Consider the following 16,006-nt stretch of genomic DNA (forward strand, 5'->3'; position numbering starts at 1 on the left):
CTATGCCAACAATCGCAACATCAATCACAACTACAACAAACGGCACAACAACTACAACAATCATCCCAACAACAATAACAACCGCAACAACAACAACAATTAGAAGCAGTTATGCCAAAGGTGTAAAAAGTATTACTCGGGGTTCTGCACCAAATTTTGCAACAAGTGTAAAAGAAATGGTCATAGCGCGGTGAAGTGTGAGGTCTACGGACCAGGGGTTAAAAGAACGAAAGGAACAAATGGTGTCGGAACGAGTAATGGCGGAGCAAGTAGTGTCGGAGCAAGTTATACCAATGTAGTTTGTTATAAATGTGGAAAACTGGGCCACATTATTAGAAATTTCCCGAACCTGGAGAACACGAATGGACAAGGCCGCGGAAGAGTTTTCAATATTAATGCGGCAGAGGCACAGGAAGACCCGGAGCTTGTTACGGGTACATTTCTTATTGACAATAAATCTGCTTACGTTTTATTTGATTCGGGTACGGATAGAAGCTATATGAGTAGAGATTTTTGTGCTAAATTATGTTGTCCATTGACGCCGTTGGATAGTAAATTTTTACTCGAATTAGCAAACGGTAAATTAATTTTAGCAGATTATATATGCCGGAATCGAGAAATTAAACTGGGTGGCGAAATATTTAAGATTGATTTGATACCAGTAGAGTTAGAGAGTTTTGATGTAATAGTTGGCATGGACTGGCTGAAGGAGATGAAAGCAGAGATCGTATGTTACAAAAATGCAATTCGCATTGTACGAGAAGAAGGAGAACCCTTAATGGTGTACGGAGAAAAGGGCAACACGAAGCTACATCTTATTAGTAATTTGAAGGCACAAAAACTAATAAGAAAAGGTTGCTATGCTGTTCTAGCACACGTCGAGAAAGTACAAACTGAAGAAAAGAGCATTGATAATGCTAAAAACGAACATATATTTCATAGCATTATTCCTCAAGAAAGACAAGCTTTTAGTTGCAATTGTTCTATTTACAAGTGATATTCGTTTAAATAATAAAAGGTGAAGACAAAAGACAGATTCGACGAATTGAAGACGCAAACGACCAAAAAGCTCAAAAGTACAAAAGACAATAAAAAAGGTTCCAATTATTGATAAGAAACGTCTCGAAATTACAAGAGTACAAGATTCAAAACGCAAAGTACAAGATATTAAATTGTACGCAAGGACGTTCGAAAATCCGGAACCGGGACCAGAGTCAACTCTTAACGCTCGACGCAACGGACTAAAAATTACAAGTTAACTATGTATATAAATATAATATAATATATAATTAATTATATTAATTATATATATATTATATTTATAAATAAAAAAACCGTCGGCAGAGAAACTCCAAGGACTGAGCTGTAAAATTAACCTCCGCGACTCGCGGAGTTTGAAGAGTATTTTGCCGCGAGTCGCGGAGCCCCAAATTTCAACTCTGGCTATAAAGCCAACCGAATTCTGATCAAAATCATCAATCTTTTTCTTCTCTTATCATACGTAAAATTTATATATATATATAATTTATATTTTAATTTTAATTTTAATTCTAATAATAAGGGTATGTTAGCGAATGTTGTAAGGGTGTAAGTCGAAATTCTGTCCGTGTAACGCTACGCTATTTTTAATCATTGTAAGTTATGTTCAACCTTTTTACATTAATGTCTCGTAGCTAAGTTATTATTATGCTTATTTAAAACGAAGTAATCATGATGTTGGGCTAATTACTAAAATTGGGTAATTGGGCTTTGTACCATAATTGGGGTTTGGACAAAAGAACGACACTTGTGGAAATTAGACTATGGGCTATTAATAGGCTTTATATTTGTTTAACTAAATGAAAGTTTGTTAATGTTAATATAAAGATTTACAATTGGGCGTCCCTATAAATTACCATATACACTCAATCGGACACGATGGGCGGGGTATTTATATGTACGAATAATCGTTCATTTAACCGGACACGGGAATGGATTAATAGCCACTAGAATAATTAAAATAGGGGTGAAATTACATTCAAGGGTAATTGGTGTAATTGTTAACAAAGTAGTAAAACCTTGGTTTACACGCAGTCGATAACCTGGTGTATTCATTAAACAAAGTATTAAAACCTTGTTACAATTCGAATCCCCAATTAGTTGAAATATTTAACTTCGGGTATAATAATAATTTGACAAGGACACTCGCAATTTATATTTATGACTGATGGACTGTTATGGACAAAAACCAGACGGACATATTAAATAATCCAGGACAAAGGACAATTAACCCATGGGCATAAAACTAAAATCAACACGTCAAACATCATGATTACGGAAGTTTAAATAAGCATAATTCTTTTATTTCATATTTAATTTCCTTTATTTTATATTTAATTGCACTTTTATTATTCGCACTTTCATTATCGTTATTTACTTTACGCTTTAAATTAAGTCTTTTATTTATTCAATATTTTACATTAGGTTTTAACTGCGACTAAAGTCTTAAAATCGACAAACCGGTCATTAAACGGTAAAAACCCCCCCTTTATAATAATAATATTACTTATATATATATTTGTATTTTTATAAAAGTAAACTAATATAGCGTTGAGCTTTGTTTAAAGATTTCCCTGTGGAACGAACCGGACTTACTAAAAACTACACTACTGTACGATTAGGTACACTGCCTATAAGTGTTGTAGCAAGGTTTAAGTATATCCATTCTATAAATAAATAAATATCTTGTGTAAAATTGTATCGTATTTAATAGTGTTTTCTGCTAAAATTAATAACTATTTTATATACACCTCGCATAACATCAAGTATTTTTGGCGCCGCTGCCGGGGACTTATCTTAAAAGCCGGAAGCGCAATGCTAATATATAAAAAAAAAAAAAAAGATTTTTTGTTTACTTTTATTAAAATTCGCTTTTGTAAAAATACGTTTTAATTATTCAAAAATATAAAAAGAAAAAACAAAAATATAAGTATTTTTTTTAAGATTTTGTTAAATATTTAAGTTTTATAAGTTTCTTTATTTTTATTTTAGTTTATAAAAATATAAGTTTAATTTTAATATCTTTTATTTATATAAAAAATTAAAAACAGAACACAGAAAATTAAATAAATAAATAAAAAAAAACGCGTTGAAGATAAAACCTGTCAGCTGAAATTCTGAACCCCGCGACTCGCGGGGTTTTCTTTATAAATTACCGCAACTCGCGGAGGCTACCTGACACACGGACAATAACCCTAAACCAGCATTAATTACGAATTATTATTAATTATTAATAATATAAACCCTAATTATGTATTATTATTATTATTAGTTTTATTTTTACTTTTACTTTTTATTTATTTTATATTTTGTTTAATTAGTTTTATTAAAATTGTAAAATTAATAGTTTAATAAAATAAATAATATAAAAATAATATTTTTATAAAAATTGTAATTTTTACAACTTTTTGTATATTTTTATATTTTGTACCTTTTTAATCGTTGTAGCGTAATATTTGTATTTTTTAGCTCATATTTAATTTTAAACTTAGTTTTTGCTATAGTTATTTTTACTCCTAGATTTTTAGGTTTTGCCGTAGAATTCCTTAAGTGCTTTTTTTTTAGACTAAGATTTAGGTACTTTAGAATTTTGCGACGCCTTTTTAAGTTTTAGTTTCTTTTTAAGTTATTTCCATTTGGGATTTAGTTTTTCCTGTAAGCTTTAATATTTTTAGACACCTTTTACTATGTACCAATTATCATTCCAATTAGTAATATCAATTTGCGATTATAATTTTAAGTTAGTTGTAGTAATAAGGTTAGGTTAGTCAAATATTTTTAAGTTTTTATAAGTTTCTTTTATTTTTCCATCACCTTTTATTTTTCAACCATTTATTTTTTCTTTTTCAACCTTTTTCGACGAACTCTTTTTCTCTCTTATTTCTCGCCATTCTAGTTTTTAGGACTTAGAATTTTTTTCTACTTCTTATCTAAATTTCTTAAAATTACGAAAATTTATTTTAAGTGGTTAAATTAATAGACATCAAAATTTTCTGGTTCGTAGTAATAGTTGGATTTGTACGTGGACCGGGTTATTGGAGCCAAACAGTCCTCAATTATATTGAGACCAAACGAATCCTGCCCCTCTACTGCATCTTTTGGCTATTCGAAACGTGGGCAAAATCAGAAAAGTCTATTAATTGGATAACTTATTATAATTTTTCTTTCCTTTTTAAAAAACTAATAGGATATTCAGTGAATGCACCGAGCAAGACGTTCATCACCTTTTGTACGTTCACCACCTGTAATTCGATCAAGACATCGTTTAACAAATATAACCGCCGTTGATTTTTCTTTAGAATCGTCATCCAGTCAACCAAGTACTTCAGTTCAAATTTCCGATAATCCATTTTTTGAACCCAACCTCACAATTGAGAATCCAGAGAATATTCAGGAACGGTTCGTAGATCCTGAACCATTAAACTTTCCTCCGGAGCCACCAATCATTCAAACAGAGATTGTTGAGGAACGAACCATTAAATCAGAATCATCTAGTGATACCGATTCAACAAATTCAATTATGGAGAATCTGGAACCTTTAAGTATGGAAGACCGAATGAGAGCTAAACGCACTGGCCAAGGTCACGCAATTACTCATCCAGACATTAATGCGCCAGATTATGAAATCAAAGGACAAATTCTACATATGGTGACTAATCAATGCCAATTTAGTGGTGCGCCGAAGAAAGATCCAAATGAACATCTACGTACCTTTAATAGGATCTGCACACTATTTAAAATACGAGAAGTGGAGGATGAACAGATATATCTCATGTTATTTCCCTGGACTTTAAAGGGAGAAGCCAAAGATTGGTTGGAATCGTTACCTGAAGGGGCGATCGATACATGGGACGTTTTAATTGAAAAATTTCTTAAACAATTCTTTCCTGCATCTAAAGCCGTAAGACTTCAAGCAGAAATTGTTACGTTCACACAAAAACCAAATGAAACTCTATATGAGGCGTGGACAAGATATGGAAAGTTATTAAGAGGATGTCCGCAACATGGTTTAGACACCTGTCAAATAGTACAAATATTCTACCAAGGATGCGACATCACTACAAGAAAAGACATAGATATAGCAGCTGGTGGTTCTATTATGAAGAAAACCGAAACTGATGCTTACAAAATTATTGATAATACTGCTTCCCACTCACATGAGTGGCACCAAGAAAAAGATATCATTAGATCATCTAAAGCAGCTAGAGCCGATTCTAGCCATGACTTAGATTCCATTTCCGCAAAGATAGATGCTGTGGAACGACGAATGGAAAAGATGACTAAAGATATTCACTCAATACGAATTAGTTGTGAGCAGTGTGGAGGACCACATTTGACAAAAGATTGTCTCAGTATTGAATTAACAATGGAACAAAGAGAGAATATTTCATACATAAACCAAAGGCCTGGAAATAATTATCAGAATAATTATCAACCGCCAAGACCGATTTACAATCAAAACCAGAATTATAACCGAAATATTCCATACAACAACCAACAAGTTCCTAGCAATCAACAAGTATCCAATAATACTTACAATCAGCAAAGACCTAATTTTCAAAACAAACCACCACAACAACCCGATGATAAAAAGCCGAATTTAGAAGATATGATGACGAAGCTAGTTGAAACTCAAACACAGTTTTTCACATCTCAGAAACAAACCAATGAACAAAATGCTCAAGCATTTAGAAATCAACAAGCTTCTATTCAAAATCTGGAACAAGAAGTAAGTAACCTAGCAAGGTTAATAGGTGAAAGAAAACCGGGAAGTTTACCAAGCGATACAAATGCTAACCCCCGGAATGAAACAGCTAAAGCCATTACCACAAGAAGTGGTACAACACTTAAACCACCTGAAATACCTGTAACTTCTGATGAAACTATTCCTACTCCACAAGAACCACAACCTGATCAAGATAAGGAAAAAGAACCGGTAGTTGAAAAGGTTAATGAAAATAACACAGTTAAGGATAAACCTTATGTTAAACCATACCAACCACCACTTCCTTATCCGAGTAAAATGAAGAAAGAGAAACTTGAAGCCGAGCAATCCAAATTCTTGGATATGTTTAAACAGATAAATGTAAATCTTCCTTTCATTGATGTGATTTCAGGAATGCCTAGATATGCTAAATTCTTGAAAGATCTAATCTCAAATAGAAAGAAAATGGAAGAACTCTCGGCTGTTACTATGAATGCTAATTGTTCAGCAGTGCTGTTGAATAAGATACCAGAAAAACTATCTGATCCAGGAAGTTTCACAATTCCATGTTTTCTGGGTAGTCTTAGTTCAATAGAAGCATTGGCAGACTTAGGTGCTAGTATAAATCTAATGCCGTATTCACTATACACTAAACTAGACCTTGGAGAATTGAAACCAACCAGAATAAGCATACAACTAGCCGATAGATCAATAAAATATCCTAGAGGGATAATGGAGAACATGCTAGTTAAAGTTGGTACTTTAGTATTTCCAGTAGATTTTGTTGTTTTAGACATGGAAGAAGATTCTCAAGTTCCTCTCATATTAGGAAGACCATTCTTAAACACGGCTAAAGCAATGATAGACGTGTTCGGTAAGAAACTGACCCTAAGTATAGAGGATGAGAGTGTTACCTTTTCAGTTGATAGAGCAATGCAACAACCACAATCTGCAGATGATACATGTTATTATATTCAAACTATAGATGCACATGCAGAATTATTAGAAGAATTTCCAGAATTACAAGGAACAGGAGAATGTTCTTTAGGAGAAGGTAATGAACCAATTGATGAAGCTGAAATGTTAGCTACACTTATAGCTAATGGATATGAACCAACAACAGAAGAAATTCAAATGCTAAAAGAAGAAGACAGATATCGATATAAATCATCGATAGAAGAACCTCCGAAATTAGAGTTAAAGCCACTTCCAAACCATTTGGAATACACTTATTTACATGGTGAATCTGAATTACCTGTAATAATATCGTCTTCTCTTACTGAAAATGAGAAATCACAACTCATTTCTGTGTTGAAAGCTCATAAACCAGCCATTGCATGGAAGATTCATGATATTAAAGGAATAAGTCCTTCGTATTGCACACATAAAATCCTTATGGAAGAAGGTCATAAAACGTATGTGCAACGCCAACGAAGACTAAATCCTAATATGCAAGATGTAGTTAAGAAAGAGATTATTAAACTGCTAGATGCAGGTTTGATATATCTAATTTCTGATAGTCCATGGGTAAGCCCAGTTAAATGCGTACCTAAGAAGGGTGGCATGACTGTCATTACAAATGAGAAAAATGAGCTTATTCCTATTAGGACTGTAACAGGATGGCGTGTATGTATTGATTATAGAAAATTAAATGACGCCACCAGAAAAGATCACTTTCCCTTACCTTTCATAGATCAAATGTTGGAAAGATTAGCCGGAAATAGTTACTATTGTTTTCTAGATGGATTTTCCGGATATTTTCAAATTCCAATAGCACCCGAGGACCAAGAGAAAACCACATTCACGTGCCCTTATGGTACTTTTGCTTACAAAAGAATGCCATTTGGACTTTGTAACGCCCCTGCAACCTTTCAAAGGTGTATGATGGCAATTTTTCATGACATGATAGAAGAATGCATGGAAGTATTCATGGATGACTTTTCAGTCTTCGGTGATACATTTAAATCATGTCTAGTTAATCTGGAACGAATGCTAATTAGATGCGAAAAATCAAATCTAGTACTTAATTGGGAGAAATGCCATTTCATGGTTAAAGAAGGCATCGTTCTTGGACATAAAATTTCAAAAGAAGGGATTGAAGTGGATAGAGCTAAAGTAGATGTAATTGCTAAACTTCCACATCCCACAAATGTTAGAGGAGTTAGGAGTTTTCTAGGGCATGCCGGTTTTTACCGACGTTTCATAAAAGATTTTTCTAAAATTGCCACTCCTATGAATAAACTCCTAGAAAAGGATGCGCCATTCATCTTTTCAGATGAGTGTATCAAATCTTTTAATATTCTTAAAGAAAAACTCACTAATGCACCAATCATGATAACACCAAATTGGAATCTACCATTTGAACTAATGTGCGATGCAAGTGATTTTGCAATGGGAGCCGTTTTAGGACAAAGGATTGAAAAACGATTTCAACCTATATATTATGCTAGTAAGACATTACAAGGAGCACAAACAAACTATACAACTACTGAAAAAGAACTCCTTGCTATTGTCTTTGCTTTTGACAAATTTCGATCATATCTCGTTCTAGCAAAAACGGTGGTCTATACCGACCATTCTGCTCTTAGATACCTATTTTCAAAACAAGATGCTAAACCAAGATTAATCCGTTGGATCTTACTCTTACAAGAGTTTGATATTGAAATCCGAGAGAAAAGAGGAGCAGAAAATCTCGCCGCTGATCATCTTTCTCGTCTTGAAAATCCCGAATTAGAAGTTCTAAATGAATCGGCCATACAAGACAACTTTCCTGATGAATATCTATTGAAGATAGATTATAAAGAAATCCCATGGTTTGCAGACTATGCAAATTATTTAGTATGTGGATTCCTTGAAAAAGGATTATCGTACCAAAAACGAAAGAAATTCTTCAGTGATATAAAACACTATTTCTGGGAAGATCCACATCTGTTTAAAAGTTGTCCCGATGGAATAATACACCGATGTGTATTTGGAGATGAAGCTAGTAAAATTTTAAACCATTGTCACACAGGACCAACAGGAGGGCATTATGGGCCTCAACTAACAGCAAGAAAAGTTTATGAAGCTGGATTCTATTGGCCTACAATTTACAAAGACGCACACCTTCTTTGCAAATCCTGTGATGCATGTCAAAGGGCCGGAAAAATAAGTCAACGTGATGAAATGCCACAAAATGTCATCCAAGTATGTGAAGTATTTGACATTTGGGGTATTGACTTTATGGGTCCATTTCCAAAATCTCATAATAATCTATATATACTCGTAGCCATTGATTATGTATCTAAATGGGCGGAAGCACAAGCTCTCCCAACTAACGATGCACGAGTTGTAGTCAACTTTTTAAAACGTCTTTTTGCAAGGTTTGGAACACCGAAAGCTTTAATAAGTGATCGGGGTACTCATTTCTGTAATAATGAACTTGAGAAAGTTCTTAAAAGATATGGAGTAACTCATAAAATCTCCACCGCATATCATCCACAAACAAGTGGACAAGTTGAAAATACCAACCGAGCTTTAAAACGTATTCTAGAGAAAACCGTAGGATCAAATTCGAAGGAATGGTCCATTAAATTGGAGGATGCACTCTGGGCTTTTAGAACAGCCTACAAAACTCCAATTGGAACCACACCTTTTAGACTTGTTTATGGAAAAGCATGTCATCTTCCAGTAGAAATTGAACACAAAGCATTTTGGGCTTTGAAGACATGTAATCTTGATTTACATGAAGCCGGACGTCTACGATTAAGTCAACTAAACGAATTAGAAGAATTAAGACATGAAGCATATGAAAATTCGTTAATCTATAAAGAAAGAACGAAGAAATGGCATGATAAAAGAATCAGAAGTTCAAAGGAATTTAAAGAAGGAGACAGAGTTCTTCTTTTCAATTCACGATTCAAGCTATTTCCTGGAAAATTGAAATCAAGATGGTCTGGACCATTCATAGTCAAAAGAGTTTTTCCATACGGAACGATAGAATTAATAAATTCAAATGGGATTGAATTTAAAGTTAATGGTCACATAGTTAAACATTACATACATGGTCCGATAGAAGTCGACAACGAAGTTAATCACAATTTCGACACCACAGCTAACTAAGTGTGGGGAGAATCAAGTCTTTAAAGGATAATATGTATTTCTGTTAGAGTTAGATTGTCTGTTTTCGTGTAGTTCTCGAAAATGGAACACGTATGGTCTTTCCCTAGCAGACCCTAAAGAACTAGTCTTCTCCCCCCATTCTGAATTTTTATTTTTTTTAGGTTTCTACGAAATGAAGACTGCCTGTGAACTAAACCATGGTCTAATGCTACACGCTTTGATCACTAAACGTAATAATGACATACTACCGAGCGAATTAGTATCAGTAATCAGAGAAAGAATGGACGGAGTTAGAAAAGAATCCAGATGCGAAGATAATATGTTACAATTTGGTAAAGGAAAATCAAAATCCGCAGCGAAAAGAAGAGCACGACACCTAGAACGATGTCACAAATGCGGAAAATGGTCACATGGAGGTAAATGTTCAAATAATCAAACCTATTCAAATACCGAATTTGTTACTTTATGCAGAGACGGACCGTTCATATGTTTAGAAGAAAAGACACTGAATGCTCGAGGTTACGCCTATGTAGCCATGGAAAATCAATTAAACCGACTATCTTATGAATGGAATAGATCATATAACTAAGAAATCTATTTCACAGGTATGTCTGTACAGTTTTTATTTTTATTTTTTATTTTTAACCTTTTGATAATAAACGCTAATTTGTTCGCTAAAAAGTATTAAATTGGTATTAAATAAAATTAGGTTTGGCGACCGAAATTATTGATATCATTCAAAAATTTATTACATCACTGCGAAATTTAACGTTTATTCTTAAGGTATAAATATCTTTAATCAATCAACCCAAAATATTTCAAAAATTCGTCATGAGTTAAATTAGGTCTTGGAACCGAAATTACTTTACCGAAAAGAGGGGCGCATATTTTTGATAATATTTGATTGATTAAAGTGGGATAAAAAGACAAAAAGATTTTTAATTTTATTTTTACCATGTTTTTAAAATTAATATTTAAATCTTAAATTAATATTGTAAACTTTGTAAAAACAATATATTTAAAATTGTAAATATTTGAAAAATTAATATAAGTTTGCTATGAATTTATAAATTTTTAAATTAAGTTTGGTATGAATTTTTAATTTTTAAAATATTAATTTTTAATTTTATGCATTTCAAATTTTAAGTTTGGTGTGAATTTTTAATATTAATTTTGAATTTTATATTTAAGTTGTGTGAATTTAAAAACAAAAATTTACTTTATCTCATTAAGTTAAGAATATGATTTTTAAAATTCGTCGTAAGTTGAAGACTAGGTCTTTGAACCGAAATTGCTTTACCCGAGGGAGGGACGAGAATTTTTATTATCATTATTTTTAATCTTATTGATTTAAAGTATGCCAAAAAAAAAAACAAAAAAACCCAAAAATCTTAGCTTTTAAAACAATCGCTACAAAAAGACAAATTTTAAAATTTTGTCGAAGGACGGACTAGGACATCGATCCGAAACGACCTCGTCCTAAATAACAAGGGAAACAAAATTTTAAAATTAAGTACTTAATTGTTTCAAAAGTTAATGATTATAAAAAAAAAAAAAAAAAAAAAAAAAAAAAACTCCGCGACTCGCGGAGTTTGAAGTGCAAAACCTCCGCGACTCGCGGAGGGACCGAAAATCAGAAAAAAAATATAAAGAGCTGAACGATCAGTGCACTCCAAAACCCAAAACACAGAAAAAAATACTGCGAAAAACACCCCGAAAAACCCGAGAAAAAACCCCAAAAATCCCAATTTTTAACCGTTAATCACCAAATCTTTTGCTAAAATCATGTTGAGAAGGATGCTATCTAAGAATTACTCAAGAAAAACGGTAAATTTCTACACCTAAACACCATTTAATTCGAAATTTGGTGTTCTTGAGCTATTTTTTCCCCAATTTGATTTTAATGCTTTTTAGTGTAATTAAGCTTAAATTGTTTATGTATTATGTTTGTATAACCTAGATTGATGCTGTTTAACATGATTAGAAGCCTTAAACTTCAAATTTTGAGTAATCTAGGGTTTGTGTTCTTGAGCAAATTTGGGGCTTTTTGATATAAACAGGTTATGGCCGATTTTTGTCATGAATTGTTGCTAAATTGAGTAGTGTAACATGTCTAGGTAGTTAAATGATCCAAACTTTGAGCCTAAACATGATTTTGAGAATTAAAGTGGACTTTTTCAAGTCTAAAATTCATGAACTTGATTTTTGAAAGATAATGCCATTTGAGACTTGTTTAATTGCTAGTAATAATTATTTTGACATGTTATTTGAGTTGAATACTTATGAACTTGGCGAAAATTTTCGTATATGCTTATTTGAAAAAGTGTAGATTTGATAAAAATGTGAAAATAAGCTTAAGTTTGATATAAATTGATAATGTCATTGTAATTATTTTGATTGATGATTTTGCTGACACTAATGCATATTTGGATGCACAAAATTTGTGTTTGATGTGTTTTGCAGAATGAAAGGGGTGAATCTTCATCCCAAGCCCGCAATGCTCCTGCTGAGAATTTGGAACAACAGGAGGTGGATAACTACTACAAGCAGGATGTACCTCATCCAGTCATGACCTTTTCCGATATGCACTTGGAAGAGTTGCACCCGAACCTGAGATTTGACAGACTTTGGATAGATTATCCAAAATATCAACGGGGTTTGCATACTCTTCACTCTAAGGTTGTTGAGGTACCGAGGGTCATAGAATGGGGACCCTTAGAAGCTGTAGAATTGGCCGGGCCAATTAGGGAATTACTTGTACAGAGGTATGGTAATTCTTCTTTTAATGACTGGATATGTTTATTCACCATACGTAGACCTGTATATAAAGTATGGTGTGAAGAATTGTTATGTAGTATAGAGTTGAATGATCGGGTAGCTAGTTTAACCGATCGTTCTTTTATTAGATTTTTGTTAGGCGGTTCGATGCGCCACATGTCTTTACTGGACATGGCTCAGGCTTTACGTATATATACGCCTGAGGAGTTAGCGTCTGCCGATTGTAGAGGATTGATACTAAACGGTAGAAAGATAGATGAGAATTTTGATACACACGGTGTGTGGAGTCAAATGACAAGCCATCACCGTTTCAAAGGGGGAAACTACTCTTATTTGGATATAGATAGAGCCGAATTAAGAGTGATACATAGGTTTTTAGCTAATTCGATTACACAAAGGGGTAAAAACAAAGAAAAAGTAAATGAACAAGATTTGTTTTACCATATGTGTATTCGAGACCCACAGAGCGCTGTAAGTATACCATATTGTGTGGGTTATTATTTATCAGCTATGGTTCGGGGGATGCGACCACATAGCATAATAGGAGGTGGAATTTTTATTACTTTGATTGGTGAATATCTCGGTGTGGATATAAGTCGGGGGGGATTATTAGTAGAAGAACCAGAACCCCGCGATACTATAGGTTTAAATGTATATCATGGTGCGAAAGTTTTGAAGAGGCGAAATAACGCCGCAGTACGATACCATGGTAGACATCCACAGGTGGAGAGAAACCAGCAGCAAGGTAATGTAGGAGGGGGGAATGAGATGCAAGAAATGCATAGGTTTATAGCTTCTCAGGAATACGAAAATGCTAGACAGAGAGCATTTGAAGATTGGCAAGTTCATCAGAACCAGATCATAGCTCATTGCCAACATATAGGTAGAAACTATATTCCTACACCGAAACCCATCTTCCCTCCTTGGTCTATAGAGATGCAGCCACCATATCCTACGTATGACCCTGCCGAAGCATTCTATAGCACTTATGGTTATGCCTGGAACCCCTATTGGTACCAATATCATCCTTAGTTTACTTATTATTTTTTTTTATTTTGTAATTTGTAATTATTGATACATTTAATATTTTTGTTAATATTGTAATCATTTTTATAATTATCTAACTTTTATTCTTAGATTTTAATAATTTTTGAATGTGGGGTAATATACCAAACTTCAAAAATATGTATATATGTTTGCAGTTTATCTTATGTACACAACAGGGTAAAACAACGCATTTTCAAAGACTGGCATTAAGTTCAGCAAAAGAAACTAATTTTGACGACAAGATGCAAAATATATGTGAAATAACAACAAGACGGAATGAACAAATGATGTGCACCATTTATCATTCAGCAAACAAACGCCAATATATTTGGAAACTTTGGTAAAAATTTAATCATTTTCACACAAATTACCCTCAATAATTTAAATTGTTACTGATTTCTTGCAAATGAGGGCATTGCAAGATCTTAAGTGTGGGAAGGGATTAAATTCTTTCGGATTTTAAAATTTTTATATTAAACACTTGGTTACCATTAAAAAAAAACTAGTAAAGCAGTAGTTGTATTAGAATCTAGTGCTCTCTGATAAAAAAGAACAGCCCTAGTCTTATATACTGACTACCCAATTCTAGTAAAATTTTTTAAAATTTTCAATTAAATGAATTCAAAATCATGTTTATACATATTTATGAACGATAAAACTAGGTTTTAACACCGAAATTATTGTTACCTCGGAAAGGACATAAATTGAGAAACAAACTAAAATGTTAAAATTCATTTAAAATGGAATAGAGGACGATAAAAAGGAAAATAAAAGCCAAGTGTGGGAAAATTTACCAAGTTATTTTAAACATATGTCACATATATCTGTAACAAATAACTGAAAATACTTTTGCTTTGAACTAAACTAAACTGTTTTACCCAATGAAAGAAAAGAAGAGATGGATCTACACGATGAATCAATTCCATCATTAAAAGGAAGTAAAGTCTTCCTAAAAAGACACGCGCTTCTTGATTTAGGTCATGAAGTTGTCGTTCAGACCAGCTGTAGGTTGACAAAAAATCTAGAAAAGTCATCACTAAAATCAGCAGGAAATCCACGGACCTCAGCATTAAACAGGGTCGCCAAGTGGTCAGATTTATCCTAACCATGAGAAGGATTTATCTCGTACAATGGGGGGCACCATGCAAATTAGCTGGATAAGACTAATGAATCAGATCCCCAGAAAGGATAATCTCCTTAAAGATTAAAAATCAGCTTTTAAGACTGATATTACTCAATCCTAGAGATTGACCTTAAAGATTGAGAATTACAAACTCATGGAATTCGATGATATCTAAACTCGAGCTTAAACGAGAAAATATTTTGATCAAAATTACAAACCGATTTGTTTTCTGAAAACCCTATTTTCAATGCGTTCATTACCATTGAACGTAAAATCCTAGGAATTCACCTGGAATTCATTAGGTCACCTGAACTAAATCGGGTGTCAACCGTAAGAACGGTGGTTGCATAACATGGTCAAAGACAGGACCTTGTGCCAGACCGAAAAAATTATAAGGGTGAGCTTTACTATTGCTCCTACCAAGGATAGTAATTGCGTCCGACACGTTATAGACCATAATCAAAAGCATGTCACGGGACATTGCCTTAACAGTTGCTTGTTCAACGCTTTCCTTTACAACCGGACGGTAGTTTATCGAAAGGTAATATACGGGACAAGTAAACTGGATGTGTTGCTTTCCAAATACAAGGTTAGCAAGTGGGTGACACAAAACAGCAAGTTTTGAGCTAAAATTTTCAAATCTGAAACCCACCAAACCCACAAAAATATTTTGCAAACACCGGTAAAGGGTTATCCCGGAAAACTTATCTAGGGTAAAAACTAGATTTAATTTTCAAAAGATCAAATGTTTTCATAAAGATCCAATTTCCTTAATGGATCTAAATTTTTATAGTCATGTGGGACTGTAAACCATATCGTTACTACCATTGTTTATACCGCCGTATAGAAATCACTGATGTACAAAGTGTGAAGAATAAAGAAGTGATTCTAGTATTTCAAGACAATATTGCTTGAGGACAAGCAACGCTCAAGTGTGGGAATATTTGATAATGCTAAAAACGAACATATATTTCATAGCATTATTCCTCAAGAAAGACAAGCTTTTAGTTGCAATTGTTCTATTTACAAGTGATATTCGTTTAAATAATAAAAGGTGAAGACAAAAGACAGATTCGACGAATTGAAGACGCAAACGACCAAAAAGCTCAAAAGTACAAAAGACAATAAAAAAGGTTCCAATTATTGATAAGAAACGTCTCGAAATTACAAGAGTACAAGATTCAAAACGCAAAGTACAAGATATTAAATTGTAC

This window comes from Rutidosis leptorrhynchoides, chromosome 1 (genome assembly GCF_046630445.1).
Source record: "Rutidosis leptorrhynchoides isolate AG116_Rl617_1_P2 chromosome 1, CSIRO_AGI_Rlap_v1, whole genome shotgun sequence".
Classification (NCBI taxonomy): Eukaryota; Viridiplantae; Streptophyta; class Magnoliopsida; order Asterales; family Asteraceae; genus Rutidosis; species Rutidosis leptorrhynchoides.